Consider the following 13,527-nt stretch of genomic DNA (forward strand, 5'->3'; position numbering starts at 1 on the left):
GAAGGAAAGAACGATCATCAATGGCTAACAGCAGTTGCAGTAAGCAACACCAAAAGCCAGCTTCACGCTCAGGAGATGACGCTACAGCTCCTCCTCGTGGTTTCGGGTGCTCTACACGATCAGAGAAACTTCTCTAGTAACAAACTATAGAAATGATCCCTGAAAGTATAGTCTTAACCAGCAACTACTGGTTTTTCGAAAGTGAACGAAATCCACACATATTTCACTGATGGTGAGTTTTTCTAACGGCACTATTTTGTCCAAATGTATCTTAGCCTGTGTTTCCTAAAGAACCTTTCATTTCCCAAAGCTTGATAAAGCGTGTTTACTATTCTTGCATTCCCGAGGACATTTCAAGCTGGCATTTAATTAACATACGGTTGCTAAACAGCCAATGACACGCCAGTTATTTTTCAACCCCGCCCTGCTTCTCGCTGCAGTTTCGCAGCGTCAGTTTTACGTGAAACGGTGACAACTACAAAGTGCGCGGGCGTGTTAGGACCCGCCTCAGTTTAGACCTACGCATGAATGCTGAGACCTTAACAAGAGAAAAAAAGTATAAGTGGAAGATGAAAGTAACGTCCCAAAGTCTATGACATTTGCAAAACGTTCTCTGTTTTTAAATTTTATTCTGTGATCAAAATACCAGATATATACATGTTCTCTTGGATTTTTTTTTTTCAAATCAAGAAATTTTTATGTACATGAAATTATGTTTAAACAAGCAGGATGATGCATCTGTTAAAGAAAAAAGCCACAAGCCGCAAATGGCGTCACTCATGCTAAAAGCCCATGATATCAAACCTGGACTTAATACCTCATCTAATTGCAGTTTTAACTTCTCCCAGAAACACAATCTTAATTAACCAGTCTAGAATTTTCTGGTCAAGCACCAGTAAGGTAATCTGTTGCATAGGTCCTCTCCATCCCCCATATAAAGAAACAATCTACATGATTAAAAATAAAAAATAAAAATCCCAGGTCTGTTCCCCAAAGAAAAGATGTGCTGGCCCCAAAATAATCCTTCCTTTTCTTTCACTAATAGCTCCCTTGCCCCACCCCGCTTCCTCTAAAAACCTTCTATTGTATACAACCCCTCAGAGCATACTTCTAGTCGCTAGATGGGATGCTGCTGGATTCATGAACTGCATAATAAACCCAATTACATCTTCAAATTTACTTAGTTTAATTTTGTGTGTGTGTGTGTTTTTTTTAACACATCATTCCCCTGCTTAAAGCTTCCCAGCTCTTAGGCTAAAGATAAAACCTCTCTAAATAGTTTACAAGGCCCTTCTTGATCTGGCACACACTCACACCTCCAACCTTATTTTTCACCAAATTCCCCTCACTCCAGCCATACAGAACTTACAGTTCCTCATACTCATCATATTTCCTTTTGCCACAGGGCCTTTGTATAAGCTGTATTCTCTGCCAGGAATTCTCTCCCCATCCCTTCCCTAACTTAACTTCAGTTCATCATTGGTAATTGTCTCAGAGAACCATTCTCTGACATCCTTAACCAGATCAAAAAACTCTTCTGTGTGATTATTTGATTAATCCCTGCTCCCAGCATAAGACTATGTTTCAAAAGGGCAGACTGGACAACGAAATGGCTTTCCATACACACAATATCCCAAGCATCTAGAATTGAAGGAAAAATCCCAGCAAAGGTGTCCAATGCACAGAACCAGGAAATGTAGGGGTTGTTAACATTATCATTGGCCATTTTAAAGCCATAGGGAGAAATGAGTCGGGAAACATACTACCCAAACAGCTGAGGTCGAGGTCGTGGAGCCCAGAGGGTCCACTAACATCTTAAGGGACAAGCTGAAAGAAAAAAGCCAAAAAGTAGGGCAAGAAGGACATCAAGAGAGGTAAGAGAAAAACCTGAAACAAATGGGTCACAGTGACAAGAGGTAAGAGTTTCAAAAAAAGAGTATCATACTGTTGAATTGTACACCAGAAACTTACTGGATTTTGTTGACCGTCACCATAATAAAAATAAAATAATAAAAATGTTTTGCTAACCAAAAAAAAAAAGTATCGGTCAACAGCTTCAAAGCTAGAGAAGTTTAGTAAGAAGAAACAGTGTTCTTGGTGAGAGCAGTGCTAGTGGGATTCACATTTCTTACTGTTCAGGGCTTGCTGTGCTACAAGTTATTCGTGGCATGTCTGTCTCCCTACTAGGCTGTCTCTTTAACCTGGAGTGTAAGAAGTGCCTAATTTATCTATCTTCAGTGCCTGGTAAATTTATCTGCCCAAGCAAGCCTAAGAGTAGAGAAAAGCAGCAAAGAACAGTGTGGGAAGACAATTCTCCATGGATTGCTCCTGTTTCTACATGTCATGAGAGTGAGGCCCTAACTATCCTTTGTTCTTTTTGAAGATGTTTGTACACCAAACTTTGGAAGATATATTAGAGCAGAATGCAGGCATGCTTATTGTCCAGTATAATAAAGATAATGTCTCCCTTTGGAACAAAGGTCCATTATAAAAGATTTGGGCTGGGTTCCTGGAGCTCAGGGTACTTCTACTGCAGAGGAACCCACTACATGTGCAGTGTTATCTAGTTCTTTCCATGGCTCAGTGGGAATTGGAGTTTGAGGAAGCAGCACTAAAAATGCTAATGTTCTAATATTCTAGCTACTGCTGTTGCTATGAATAATAAACTATCACTGAACTCTGAAGCAGGTATTTCGTGTCTTCTGCCTATATCCATAAAACTGTAGCAGGCTAATCCATAGACAGACAAGTGAAACTGCAAAGATAAAAGTGGGTTTATTCACTGGCATGAGAATTGAATTAGATGAATAGATCCTGCTTTCCCAGTTTATTAAGGGCACTGCCACCTCCAACAGGAAATGAAGTCTGTCTGTACCTAAAGTGAACTATATCACATAATAGTCATTAGAATTATAAGATTTTTTACTGATTTTTTTTTAGGCCAGTGTTCAATAACAAATGTGATGTATTAAATGTAAAACTAGAGTAGCTTCCTAAAGCAGGTATCAGGAAAAACATCTGATTAGCCTGGAACGATTTAAAGGTGAGGCCAAAAATGAAAGCAAAATATTTAGACTAAAAAAACATACACACATGAGACTAACAAGGTTGATTTATAATTTCATTTAGCTAAAGAAACATAGTTAAAATAATCATAGCACTGACGAGAAAAAAGAACTGTGAACAAAAAAAAAGCGGGGCGGGGCTACTCTGGCAAGCCTGGACAAGCTTAGGAACCAAAAGCAACCACACAGATGTTTAAATCATTACCAAAAAAAAAAAAATCCTAACTGGCAAGTTATAATGAGAAGTCACGTCCTAAAACTTATATGATAGGATAACCTTTACCTTGAGCAAGCCCCATCCAGATTTTATGCATCTAGAATAACATAACAATGTTAGAATGATCTTCTTCAGATCTCCAAAGATAAACACCCCTCTTACCAGGTAAGACCATCCCAACATTCCTCATTATCTTTAATTCTCATACTTCTGTAAACTATGTTAAATGTTTCTTATCCTATACCCACCAATGTAAAAGAAACATCTCTCCATTTTGCTTTCTCTCACCTCCTTAATCTTCCACCAGTGGACTTCATGTGGCCTTCTCCATAAAACTATTACTCCTCGGGGACTGGCCCCTAAACCTTGGCTCAAATAAACTCTTAAACCCAACCTTTCTGTAGGTTTGAAATTTATCTTTATGGCACAGCATAAGAACGAACCTTCTCAAAACAATTAAAAACATCAAATGTGCATTTAAAACTAAATTACTTTGATAGACTGTCTACTACTGCTCAAAACACAGGTGCTTCAAACACCTTAACAACAAAACAAGGTTCAAACAAAACTTGTCCATTGTCCAGGAAAGGTGGCAACTACATGTAAACACCATATACTCACTGGCAAAAAAAGCAGAAAATACTTGGGGAGAAGGAAAAATCCCTCTCCTACCACATAAAAAGCTATGAAAATGTAAAACAAATAACAAAGACCAAGCAAAGAAAAAGTCATACCAAAACTGAAAAAATACAAATGTAACCATATACTTGGGATAAAATAAAAAGAACAAAATGAAATACTATAACATTAGCACACTTAGTTAACCGAGAACCACTCAGACTACTGCATTCTCTCCTTCTCACTCTCTCAAAAAGAGAGAAGAACGATCATCAATAGCTAATGGCAATTACAAATGCAACACCAAAAGCTAGCTTCACGCTCAGAAGAGAATACTGCACCTCCTCCTCGTGGTTTCGGGTGCTCTACACAGTCAGAGAAACTTCTCTAGTAACAAACTATAGAAATGATCCCTGAAAGTATAGTCTTAACTTTGAACTTGCCGCCTCTGCCGGGTCTATGGCAGCCGTAAACCTTTTACTCGTGGTGATGTTTTAACGTTCTTTTAAAAATATCTTATAAACATATTTCAAAGTGTCGTTTTACATACAACTTTTAAATAAATTCTGTATACTATTAAGAGTTTTTTTCTTTAAGAAGCTAAGACTTCAAATAAAAGAAAAAAAAAAGACTTCAAGTTCTTTATTAACATATTATGACCAACAACCAATCAGAAGCTCTTATGTCTTTTTGTCTTCTAAATCACTAACACTCCCAGACTGGTGTAAGACAAAAGCTATGCTTGGGTACATCAAATAGTTCTCTAATCTTAAATATGACACAAAGCGTCTATGGATAAGATTTTAAAAATTTGTTTAATCTCTAAGATCCTGAATTTTAAAAGGTAATAGGGTTAATTTCACCCTTTTACTTTGAGACTATCTGCTGGTTACCTGAATATGGACCTGAGGGGCACATACTGGCTCACCTAGGTAGTTTTTCAAAATAAGGTACCCAAGCCAATCTTAAATGGATAAAGAAGTGGTTTATTTGGAAAAACAATTCTCTATACTTATTTTTTTTAATTAGGAAAAAAAGCAATGAAAAACTATAGCATGGTTACTTCATGTTGGGGGCAAGGAGGGGAGAAGGATCTGATTTTTATTGGTAATTTTGTACATTTTTTGTACTGTTTAAATTTTTTTTAACCTTAGACTATATCATCTTTATTTTTAAATATCAGCATGTCTACCTAGCCAGAAATTACAGCTTGGTTTTAGTTTTCTTTTTTGTGCCCCTCAATATTAAAAAAATAATAATAAAATCCAACCTAAAGAAGTCATACTATTTTTTTAAAAATGACTTGCCAGGTGAGTTTGAAGAGTTGCTTACCCCTCCTCTTCTCCCAAGAAAATTCTGATTTCAATGTGATTTCTCTTAAGTCATTAGGCGGGGAGGGGGAGCTACCATATCTCCAGTACTTTAATATGTTCCAGGCCTTCTACTAAACTCTTTAAAACATGGATCATCCCATTTTACCTTGGAAATAACCCTAAGAGGTTGAGGAAATAAAAACTTAGAATGTTAAAGTGGCTCACCCAGGCCACGAGGCTGTCTCCTGCTGCCTTGAGCACTGACAGTCCTCCCTTCTGTATGTTGAAAGCATATGACCCACAGGAAAGGCTCTTTGTGTTTTGCCCAGAGATAAAAGTTGTAGGTAAAATTTAATAAACTGCACAGTAGAAGAGTAATAAAGGCTACTACATTTCAGAAGAGGAAGAGAAGCAGATCACTTTAAAATGCATCAAAGAAGAAACTAGCGTAGAATACTTTTAAAGAATAGAGGAATGGCGCCAAACATTCGACTTGTGGGCTGAAGCCAGGCTCTGAAAGGCCTTAGGGCACCAACATATTTTTAGAGAGCATTTCTACCAGGTCAGAAAATCAAAAACGGATTTTTTTTTTTTTTTCAAAAGCACTTAAAACAATAAAAGATAATTCCCGATCAGGCCTCTGTTGAAGAAAGGATATCCACATACATTTTGCTTACAACTGTTTGATGGGTCGCTGCTTCCACATTAATAGGAATGGTGAAAGTGCTGTTGGGAGATGAAACCTTGTTATTCCAAATAACAGCCAGAGATGGGGACTCATGGTTTGCTTCTTAGATGTATTGTGTTTATGCCCCCCACAACTAAGGCCTTCCTTTCTCTTGTTCCCTTTGCCTAAAACACTGATTGAGAGTCAGTACATCTGGCATCTTGGACCAGTCTGGCCCACATTTCCTCTAATCACAGATGTAGATTTCATATCTTTAAAACTATGTGAAATGAAAGTGCTATAGCTACCAAATTAGTGCTTATATTTTAAACAACAGCTGCCTATTATAAGGTTTTCCAACCATACATCCCATGCTCATCCTTGTCACCTGCTAGTCCTTTCAGCAGCCAGATAATAAGGTTTGACATGTTCACTATGTCTAAGAAGTTTTGTTCTGAACAACCTCTTGGTACTTCCTTTGCTTACCTTTAAAATGGGCATGAAAATACTGGAACCTATGTCATATAAAGGAGACTGCAAAAATGAGGTAACATTTGTGAAATGCCTTAACAGAATCTGGCAATCAGGGAGCACTTATATGATCTTTGCATGCTTTACAAGGACAATGTGCACACTACTGATTAGTGGCAATCACTGAACTGTTTTCATTCAGTTGTTGACACTGGTTTTTCTCCCACTCTTCGGCAGTTTCAAAAACACACAGCTATCCCTGACATCGCGAAAGGGAAGGCAGAGTTTTGTGGACATTTTTCAGAACTTTGTAATTAATGAATCGATGAAGTGACAGGAAATATATGTCACTGGTGATTTGCCTAACTTCATGGCCTCAGGTTTGAGTCTCCAAAAGTGGCAGGTTAATATGACACTATTATGATTGAGATCCAGTGATTCTCAACTGGGGGCCTTTCTCCAAAATCCATGGAGAGATTTTTCAGAATAGAGTAAAGATACTGGCCCTAGGAGCTTATGAGAATCTAGATGGGTCTAGGATGGGTGGGAATTACGTGTTTTGGCTGACTCTCATGCCTGTGAAACCATTCATAATGGTAAAAGGTTAATAATAATAGCAAAATCTATTAAGCTCCCAATATTATACTACACTCTGTGCTAAAAGTTTCACACATATGTCATTTAATCTTTTTTGAGGTAGTTATTATTATTATCCCCATTTTATAACAAAGGAAACTGAGACACAGAGAGTCTGATAACTTGGCCAAGGAGATGTCAATCTGGAGCTGGCTTCTGGCCACTCTGTTGGGCCATGGGACTTACTGGTGAACAATGAAATATCTGGGGTGCTACACTCAAATTATTATTTATTTTAATATATATTTGGAAGACATTAACAAAGTAATAATGAGCCACTACTTACAGGCCTATTGAAATAGCTAAGATCCAAAACACCAAGCCCTGGCAAGCAACAGAAATGGTAAGCTACCCTTTCTCACCATTTTCTGTTTTTTGTAGAGCAAAAGAAAGTCTCATTCATTGCTAGTGGGAATGTGAAATGGCACTGCCACTTCAGAAGACACTTTGGTAGTTTCTTACAAGGCTAAACATAGTTTTTCCATACAATCTAGCAATTGTACTCCTTGGTATTAACCTAAAAATTAGTTGAAAGCTTATGTCCTCACAAAAATCTGCACATGAATGTTTACAGCAGCTTTACTCATAATTATCAAAATGTGGAAACAACCAATATGTCTTTCAGTAGGTGAATGGATAAGCAAACTGTGGTACATCCAGACAATAAAATATTATTCAGTGATAAAAGTAAATGAGCTGTCAAGTCACCAAACGACATGGAAGAATCCTAAATGCATACTGCTAAGTGAAAGAAGGCAATCTGAAAAGGCTACATCCTTTATGATTGCAACTATATGACATGGAAAAGGCAAAATATAGAGACAGTAAAAAAATCAGTGGTTGCCAGGGTTCACGGGAGAGATGAACAAGAGCGGCATACAAGATTTTTAGGCCAATGAAACTATTATAGTATGATACTGTACTCACAAACACATAACATTATATACTTGTCAAAACCTGTAGAACTGTATAGCACAGAGTAAATCCTCATGTAAACTATGGACTTTAGTTAATAATAATGTATCAATATTCATTTTAAAAAACACTCATTGAAACGATCAATTAAACCTGTGGCTTCAAGGATATCTTGTTCAGAACAAGAATCAAGTAGGTAGTGCTGGGTAATCCACTAGAAGCAGACCACAGGACTCAAGGGTGAGATGCCTGGAGTGCCCATGAAAGACCTATAGACCATGTATGTCCAGGAGTATGGATGGTACTCAAGGCACCACAGAACTGTCATAGGCTCTAAGCATTGGGAAAAACTAACGACAAGCATATACGCCCCAGGCAGAATATGAGAATTTTCTCCGAGTGTGTGGGGGGGCGGCGGGGAGAGAAACCAAGACCCCCAGGGGAATAAAAAGACCTCTGTGTACTAATATTTAAGAGTTACCATGCCCACCCAGTCATTTAAAAGTGAAGCCCAGAAAGTAAAAAGCCCCACCATGCCCGCAAAACTTCCAATTGTCTTTTTCCAATCAGCTTTTTAGTGGCTCACTTTAAAACTCTGATGGGCCAGAATCTCCACAGGCCCAAGGAAAGCTCTCAGTGAGAGAGAACAAAATAAACAGGAAAATTTTATTTTATACTTCCTAACAATTTCATTCAGTAGCAAAGTTTAAAACATCATTTTCCCTTGTAAATTTTTCAGAAACATCAAAATTGCAATAGGCGTTATCATACGGCTTCCTAGCAGCCAATCACATCCTGCGTGCATCTGACTCCTACTCAGTGAACTGCTACTATCCCACCCACTGCACCAGGCACCATCTGGGTCTAGGTGGGTCCCACTGGTGGACTGTAAGCTAAGGTAATGGTATTCTCGCTCCTTGTCCAGACGTGCTGCTTCTTGCCTGCTAAAGAAGTCTGCCAGCTTGGAAAGACCAGATTTCTTTTGCCTTGAAAGAGAGAAGAGGGGTTACTATGTGATAGCCTGCTGAAATGTGAAAGGGTTAAAGGATAATTAAAACCTGAAACTGGACAAAGGAAGTCTAGACCTTAGGCCTAGTTTCTGGAACCCCTAACCGCATTCTGTTAATCATGAAACTTGTAACAATGAGCTCATACGCTAACTGCCAATTTTAGCCTGTGTAACCCTGCTTGCTTGCGTGGCATGAAAAATAATTAATTGTATATAAGCTGAAAATTACTGTTTGGCCATCGCCCATGGGAACACTGGCTACTGCCCATGGGAACATAGGCAATCACCCATAGGAACATAACATTCTAACAACAAGCTTTCTGCTTCTGTACTCCCCGCTTGCACACCTGACCAGTGGGTTGACAGGTGGTAAATAGGAGAGAAATAGATCTTTGTGTTTAAGATAGAATGAAGAATGGGATTTAGAGCTTAAAAACCTTGTATCTTGGCATTTCGGGGCTGCTCCTTTGTACAGGACAGCCGCCGGCTAATAAACAGCCTTTGAGAGCAAACTTGGTTTGGTCTATTCTATACAGGCCACAACAACTAGATAGCTTTGGGATGGGGGCTGGTCAACAGAAAGACCAAAACCAATTAATGATTAGAGGGTTGAAACTTTCAGCTCCATCACTGCTACTCACCTCAAATCCTGCCCCACCTCTGGGAGGGATAAGGGATTTGGAGATTTAATTCAGTCACCAATAGCCAGTAATTTAATCAATCATACTGAGTTAATGAAACCTCCATAAAAACCCCTGAGCAATAAGGTTCAGAGGGCTTCAAGATTGGTGAACACAGTGAAGTGCTAGGAGGGTAGCGTACGAGAAGATGGTATGAAAGCATGTATGCTTAGTGATAAACCAGTGATAGCAAGTAAAATGTTTCCTTGAGTTCTATAAATCATTCTAGGGAATTACTGAACTTGGATAAGGTTAAGAGCAGATTAGAGATGACAGGAAGAGTCATGAACTTGACAACAGATCTAGAGAAATTATCCAATCTGAAGGACACAAAGAAAAAAGATTACAAAAGAAAATTAACAGAGCTCCAGGGAGGGACTATAGGACAATATTGAAATGTCTAACATAAATACATGTGAATTTCCAGAAAGCAATGGCAGAAAGGTGCCCAAATTTGGTAAAAGATATTAATTTCTACAGTCAAGGTCAGCAAACCCCAGACAGGATAAATATTTTTTTAAAAATCACCCCTGGGCACACCATAGTCAATACACTGAAAAAAGAACTCTTGAAAGAAGCCAGAGAAAAACAACTCATTATATACAGGCGAACGATGATTCAAATGACAGTTGTTTTCTCATCAAAAACTATAAAGGCCAAAAACATTGCTGAAGTAAAAAACATTCAAACTGGAATTCTATATCCAGTGAAAATATTCTTCGAGAATCATAGTGAAATAAAGACATTTTTAGATAAAAGAAACTCCTATTAATTTCTTTAAAGTATATATGACTCTTTAAAGCAAAAATTATAAAATTATATTATAGGGTTTATAACTCATACAGATATAATACTTATGGAATCTTTATGATAAAAGATGGGAAAAGGGAAGAAATAGGCTATACGGTTGTAGTATATGTTATGTGAAGTGGTACAATATTAAATATACTGTAAAAAATTAAAGATATAATCACTAGAACAAACACAAAAAATGATTCAGAGAAGTATAGCTAAAAAGCCAATAGCTAAATTAAAATGGAATTCTAAAAAATATTTAAGTCAAAGGGAGGCAGAAAAGAAGGAAGAGGGAAGCAAAAAACAGAGAGGACAAACAGGAAACAAATAATATAATAAAATGTTAGCTCTAAATCCAATCATATCAATAATTACATAAAATGTTAATGGACTAAATGCTCCAATTAAAAGGCAGAGAGAATGCCAGAATGGATTTTAAAACACAAGCCTCAACTATATACTCTATATTTTAACTATAAAGATACAGATACCCCATGCAACAGTAGGCATGAGGAGGTCGAAGTGGCTATATTAATATCAGACAAAGTAGACTTCAAGACAATAAGTATTACCAGAGATAAAGAAGGACATCTCATAATAATGATAGGGTCAATTCGTCAGGAAGATGTGACAATCCTACATATCTATGCACCTAATACCAAAACCCTTCCTACAGTCCTTAAGGCCTGGTGCAGCTGCAACTTGCCTTGCCAGCTTCACCCCACACCTCTCTCCCCTACCCCTTTGCTTTCTCCTCCCACTCAAGTCATCCAGACTCTTTTCTTTTCTAGAGCCTCTCCATCCTGAGGGCCTTTGCATCCCTTTAATCCTCCCTTGCCTCTGACTTTTACCTTTTACCTCCAACTTTAACCCCAACTCCTTTTCCTCCTTAAAGTCCTGGACTAAATATCACTTTCTCTAAGAAGTTTTCCTTGATTACCCCCCAGACAAAGGGGCTGAAATGTACCTGGTGTGCTCCCTTCCCTTCTGCCCTTTTCCCGGGGTCAATTACGAACTCTTGTCTGTTTCTTCTGATAGATTATACTCCTAGAAGGCAGGGCCATGTATAATTTAAAAAATGAATAAAGTCTGGGTTAAAGTTCTAGAAGTCAACTTTTGGCTTTTAGAATTCATATAATATCTGTAGCAACTGGCCTTCTGGATGGGCCGAACTGAGTAGGATGTAATCAGGAAACAATTTTTCCCCTCCTACTTACTGCCTTCGAGTACACTGTCAGTTGGCTCTCCCTTCCCCTCTCCTGTGATGCATCTCAGGCAGATTCCACAGTATTTCAGCCACTCTGAGACATTCAAGCACAATCTCATCTCAGGTAACAAACTGTCCAGTCCTGCTGAAATCAAAACTGCTTCCTTGCTCTTTCACTACTCTGATCTCAGAGCTGTTTATGGCCATTCCAGAGACGAAGTAGTGGGAGAACCAAAGAGAGGACGAAGGGCAAAGGCCTTGTATCTTGCTGATGCTCTCGGTAGCTTTTGGCTTTGTCCTAATGCCTGCTCTTTTGCAGTAAAGTTCAGTGGGCCTTTCATATACCTTCACTCCACTGCACAGTGCCCTAATGCAAGCCAGTGCCCTCTCCTGCTGACTTCTTGTTACATCTCCAGGCTCTGTGTTGGGATTCTTCCTTACTTCATAGGTGAAGTTCCTCTAGATGGCTCAGCTACCCTTTAGAGACCTACTCCACCAACTGGTAGAAGTGTGACTGCAACAACTGCTAGTCTTCCACACTCGCCCAGCCATCAAGGACTGCTCCAAGTAGAAGGCAGATGGCAGTCTCTCTGACCCCTAAATTCTAGGTAACATGCCACAATCTCTTCATACCACTGTGGTGGCAGCTGGGTTGGGCTGACATGTTTCTACTGCTCAGCAGGCTGGGACATAGGCTCCCATCTCTCCTGCATGCAAATACCACAATTCTCTCCATGAGGTTCACCTGAAGGGCCTCTTGGCTTGAGGCAGGGGAGGGGAAAAGGCACCGAGTTCTATTCTTGTGAATGACTTTTCAAGAATCTTTATACCTCCTCCACTACCTCATTGCCTTCTCTTAGATAAGCCTGGGGTTGGGTGATGGAGTTGAAGGATAAATGTGGCCATCTCCTAAGAAGCCTTGCTTTAGACTATGGGGAAACTTGTCACCCCTTTTTCTCTACTTTGAGACTTTAGATGAAATCCTCAGACACAGATGAAGTCCTGCTTCATATCCAGTTACAGCTGCAAAGCCCCCCTCCCCGGCTCTAGCTTAATATCAAGAATTTAAATATGCAGAACATTCAAGAGATGTCTAGGAGATAAATGTCCTAAAATTCTTCTCACCCTGGAGGGTGTGGATAAACAGACACTAGAAGTTATATGCTTATCTTAAACATCAATTTTTATGTTAAAACACACATGGATGGCGTACACACACACACACACAATGGACTAAAACTTAGCCATAAAATTTTAAGAATAAAATCTTGTCATTGGTGATGTAGATGGACCTTGAAGGTATAATGCTAAGTGAAGTAAGTCAGACAGAGAAAGACAAATACCATATGATTTCACTCATATGTAAAATCTACAACAAACAAAAAAATTCATAGATACAGATCGGTCATTACCAGAGGGGAAAGGGGCTGCAAGGTGGTCAAAAGGGGTGAAGGAGATCAATTGTATGTATGTATGGTGATAGACAGTTAACTAGACTTTTGGGGGTGATCACTTTGTAGTATATACAGAAGTCCAATTATAAACTTATATAGTAAACACATATATAGGGGAAAATAAAACAAGACCTTTCAAATAAATTATTGGACACACTGTCCCCTACTTCATCTATAGATTCTAGGGGTGCTACATAAAAAAGTTTTAGAACTTTTTGAGGGAACTATTATGTCAGATACTTGGTTTCTGGAAGTCCTCAGGAATGCAGGACTGTTGAGGCAAATGGAGAAACACTTTAGAGACATTTGGTCACTCTGACTATTCCACAAACCAACTGAGAGAAGCTTCATAAGCTCCCTTCAATACTAAGAAGGGAGAGAGGAAATCCAGCAGGACTATGGTTACTCTGGCAAAAGCAGATTTGGATCTCTAGATCAGAGGCCAAATATCAGAGAGGTTTTGTTCATGTGTGTTTTTTT

General features: G+C 38.7%; 1 protein-coding gene and 2 non-coding genes across 5 annotated transcripts in view; all 3 read right to left on the reverse strand.

Annotated features, from left to right (window-relative positions):
• LOC120621357 (small nucleolar RNA U3) overlaps positions 1–175 on the reverse strand; it is a 209-nt gene extending 34 nt beyond the window's left edge. Inside the window, exon 1 of the small nucleolar RNA XR_005658129.1 lies at positions 1–175. This exon is cut by the window's left edge and continues 34 nt beyond it. This is a non-coding gene — a small nucleolar RNA (small nucleolar RNA U3).
• The window catches only part of TEX14 (testis expressed 14, intercellular bridge forming factor), a 77,362-nt gene that overhangs the window by 58,911 nt on the left and 4,924 nt on the right, over positions 1–13,527 (reverse strand). The window lies entirely within an intron of this gene.
• LOC120621356 (small nucleolar RNA U3) lies at positions 4,113–4,329 on the reverse strand. Its single transcript, XR_005658128.1, has one exon. It is a non-coding gene; the product is annotated as a small nucleolar RNA U3 (small nucleolar RNA).

This window comes from Pteropus medius, unplaced genomic scaffold, assembly GCF_902729225.1.
Source record: "Pteropus medius unplaced genomic scaffold, Ma_sr-lr_union100, whole genome shotgun sequence".
NCBI classification, from domain to species: domain Eukaryota; kingdom Metazoa; phylum Chordata; class Mammalia; order Chiroptera; family Pteropodidae; genus Pteropus; species Pteropus medius.